Source organism: Trachymyrmex septentrionalis, unplaced genomic scaffold (genome assembly GCF_001594115.1).
Source record: "Trachymyrmex septentrionalis isolate Tsep2-gDNA-1 unplaced genomic scaffold, Tsep1.0 scaffold37, whole genome shotgun sequence".
NCBI classification, from domain to species: Eukaryota; Metazoa; Arthropoda; class Insecta; order Hymenoptera; family Formicidae; genus Trachymyrmex; species Trachymyrmex septentrionalis.
Genome location: NW_017305536.1, coordinates 2465888 through 2470494, shown reverse-complemented (window position 1 = coordinate 2470494; position 4607 = coordinate 2465888). Strand labels below are relative to the sequence as shown.

Genomic DNA, 4607 nt, shown 5'->3' with positions numbered 1-4607 from the left:
AAAAGAAAAGATAATCTGAAGAGAGAAGAAACTCCGCGCTAACGTGAGCTGTGAATCACGCTTCTATATACAATACTTGTATGTTGTTCCAATTATCTCGATCATTTACCCAGTCGAGCGAGATTGTTTTAGCGAAAACCGTAATTATGTTTACGTTTTTCGCAAAAAATTATCTCGGTAATGGTAGATATTAATGGTACGCTATTAGAAAAAATATTTGGCATTCGTGATTATTTGGTGAAATAATTATGATTGAAAATTTCATATTTTTATTTATTATTGCTACATAATGTTACATAGAAAGAATCGTTTTGTTGAAATATCTGAAAATTTAGCTAGATGTAAATCTGGAAATAATTTGTTTGGATCAGAATAAATATGTGGGAATAAATATGCTCAAATTGCAGGTTGCTAAAATATTAACAATTTCAGCAACATTATTTTTAATAGCTTGAGAGTTCAGCAAAATTATCTTCAGATTTGTACTTGATTGAATTTTTAGATACTTGAGCAAAACTCTTTTTGTGTAATAATAATAATTACATTTACAAAAAATATAGTCGTTTTTGAGACCAATTATATATATATATTTTCTTGTATATAAAACTATAAATATAATTATTATATTTTTTTTCATTTATTATTTAGTAATTATTACTTATAACATTAGCAATGATAATTATAAAAATGGAGCTCCTAAACATAATTATTTTACTATGCAATTATAGTTACAAACATCAAACAGTTTTTTCTTAGTATATTAGAAATTCAATAGAATCATGTTAGATAGAAAAGTACATCAGATGAAGGAAAACCGCGAGATTGGATAACCGTACTATATTTGTCTTTAATCCGGCTAATGGACGTGATCCTATAATCATACGATATCTAATAAAAGAGCTTACATTCAGGTATCTGGTTACCAGAAATTAGAAGATATCCCGAGCAGAGTACGGAAAAGCGGAGTACGGAGTAGTAAATTTGATCTTCATGAGGGTACCAATGAGACATGAGAGAGCGCAAAGCTTTCGCAACACTTAGCGCAACAATAAGCCCGTAAGTTGCTTCTTGCGAAGGCAGTAAAGGGGTGGACAAGTATATCTGTTCATCCATAAATCAGCTGTCGTGGATTAGCTCTTTGTATGCGCGAAGGGTGGAAACTACGAGCAGCAACCACGTCGTTCACGTACAACGTACGACGGGACGACACGTGCGCATACACGACGCATGCAGGCTGCACGTAATAAAGTAGACAACGATAACGGCGGGAACGAACGCATCCGCGTCATCTCCGGCGGAAGCGACGACTTCACCCCGCGCGCCACTCATCCTACCTATAATGTCGGATCTCTTGTACTTAGTCGTTAAAGAGAGCAAGTTAAAGGAAACGAATTTCTCATTTCAGGTATTACTCACCGACAGAAAAGTGTTTGGTATTTGTGTAATTATAATTATGTAATTATAATTTATAATTGGTAAAATAATTATTATAGGTTAGAACCGTAATTTTTATTGTTATTACTGCTATAATGTTAGTAATAGTAATTATATTTATAGTTTTATACATAATATTTATATATAAAAATATATAGTAGTGGCATCGAAAATGATTATGATTATTAATCTCATTTTGTGTATCAACCATATATATATTATATAAAATTATTATTATTACACAAACCAAAGAACTTTTCTTTCTGTACAATATTATCAATGTTATACTGAAGTAGTATAATAACTATGAAAATGGAACTCCTAACATTAAATAATCATTTCATACAATTATAATAGTCACGAATATCAAACACTTTTCTCTCAACACGAACTTCTCGAGAGCCGGGAGTTTTGCGGAGTTTAAAAGAGCTTGAAATTTATCTCGGACCATATAAATATATATACACACAATTGCACCACTTTAGTCACCTGTCATAAAAAAATTCTTGACTTCATCGACGCGACCGACGAGATACGAAATTGTCCCGCGTGCGACTTTCCGTGGGATCCAATTTATCCAAGAACGTGCGCGCATTAAAATCCCGTGTATACAAATGCAGATTGTTGAAGCTTACCGACCGCACTACTCTTGCCCCGGTTTCCGTATAAAACGACGGACTTTACGATCGCGATCCGCAAAGAATACCAACGCGCGACACGCGCGTTCTTTGCGGAAATCATAATCCCGAGCGTGGCTCGGTTATTCCGCGGCCAGGCTTTTCCATTTTGCTACACCCATTAAAGTCTATCCAAACTCTCTTCTTTTATCTTCTCTTTCTTTGCCTTCCTCTTACACACACTCTCTTTCTCTCTCTCTCTCTCTCTTTCTCTCTTCCCCCCCCTTTCTCTCACACCTTTTCTCGGGATAAACGCGTCCCTCGCGAGTAATGTCTTACTATAAGGTTCGCCTACATGCGAATCGAAGGTTGCATCGGTTACCGGAAGGGAGGAGCCGGAAAGTCGAGGTTGACGGGGTCGATTTTATTCCGCCCTACGGCCGGAACTCGATTTGCGGTTGAGTGCCCGTATGGGTGATGCTGAATTGGCGGGTCAAAGCCACCTAGAATCTCTGCCGGCTATCGAGAGACCCCACTTCTCTTCCTACCCTCCGCACAATCGAGCTTCGAACATTTGTTCGTTCGTTCGCTCGCTCGTTGGTTCGTTCGATCATTCGTTCGTTCGATCGTACGCATGGCATCTATTTGAAGACCACGTGGATTATGGGTATCAACTCCGCTCATGGTGCTATTTTATCAGCGATATCCGATCGAAACATACAGTAGAGTATACATATTGTGTAACAATATATGTATATTCAACATAAATGATAATACGTACGAACAGTAAAAAAACTTAAATGTTAAATATACGATCCTAATATGTCTATTAATTAGTGACCGTAATTTTTGGATGATAGCAATAATACAAGTAACTTTACGAAAAGGAGCCTTCTTTATTAAAGTTGATTTGAAAATTATATTCTATTTTCGTAGAACTGCATTCGTAAAAGATTTTTCATTTAAAATAAATTTATATACAATATTAAAATATATCTATTATTTAATATATTATTTATAATATATTTACTGCATATATATAGTGCACAGATAAAGATGTATACTTCGTATGACATTTACAATAAAATTATCATTAAAGTATAACATATTATCTCTTGATTATCATATTATATACGTATACAAATAAGATTGACATTAGAGTATGAGTTACAAGAGGTTATTCTCAAATTTTCGATGTAATTAATTCAAAGTTTTCCCGGCACTGAATTACAATCTAGTGATTAATGGTTGATCTCTAACCGATTACTCAGGCCGATGTATTCAGTGAAAACTTTGCAACAAATTGGGCATTACTGCGGTTGCAATCCGCTTTTACTCCTCCATTCTACTATTCCACGTGTTTTGTAACCTAGCAAACTGCGAAACAAAACTCAGCGCAATCGCTCATGCGGCTGCTACCGTTTACCACCACATCAATCTGGACCCGAATCTTAACTCGTTGTGCTCGACTGTACCTAAAGCATTATTTCAATACCAGTATTCACCTAAATTCATCTTCCTCTTCAGTTTATACATCAACATTTTCTACATGAAAAATCGTGTACAAATGGTTAATGAATTTTAGAAAGCTTTGCCGAATATCATAGAAAAGGATTCCCACTGGAGTTACACGATTACATAAAGCGATAACAGCAATTGAAATTGATATTTTACAAAATACGGAAATACGTATGTTCGATCAAGATTAGATTACCAATCATTTAATATAGTAATGGGTGGCCTAGTTTATATTATTTCGCACGTTCGTTTTATGGTTTCCATCTCGTGTATTACGCATCACATTACAGTAAACCGTCCCGTCCCATCCAGGGTCCATCAATCTAGATTCAATGCTTCATTGCTGTGCGATCGTAGATTATAAAACAATTTTAATGCGAAACTTAACGCGTAAACCTTCCGTTATTGAGAGGACAGTTATCTGACATCGATTCACGCGTAACGTTATTGTTTTGATGATGGGCGGTTTCATATATCGTTCAATAGCATTATCGTTATTATTGACAAAAGAAAATGTGGAACGCGCCGGTGACAAAAGTCTGATAATAGCTATCAAATGTACGAGTATTTTATTTAGCGTATAGCATATTGGTGCAATATTTAGTAAATATTAATAAATATTATTATAATATAAACAATAACCAACTGTTAGGTAATAAACCTTTTGCAATGAATATATTTAACAATAAGTAGCAGCACAAAATACGTAACTATCAGAAGAATTTCGTTAAAATTGATAGTGAGTTTAGCTTCTTTATGGTCAACTAATTTAACTTATACTCTGCCTCAGTGGAACTAAGGTTCTTGAACATCTATTATCTAAAACAGAATTTTAGAAAATTAAGCATTTCTGAAAAATCTTGCAAATGAGCAATCGGGCGGACGGATCAACATTATGAAATTATCAAGTAATTTACTGCATTACTTGATGATTAGAAAAATAAGATAATATTTTGAAAAGTAAAATTAGCGTTTAGATGGTTTTAATTATATTAATATTTTAAATTATTTCGCCAAAGCTTTAGTATATTATATAGA

The 4607-nt window shown here is 34.3% G+C and overlaps 1 protein-coding gene across 1 annotated transcript in view; it reads right to left on the bottom strand.

The window, feature by feature from the left end:
* LOC108750426 (protein CEPU-1-like) overlaps positions 1 to 4607 on the bottom strand; it is a 235076-nt gene that overhangs the window by 30696 nt on the left and 199773 nt on the right. The window lies entirely within an intron of this gene.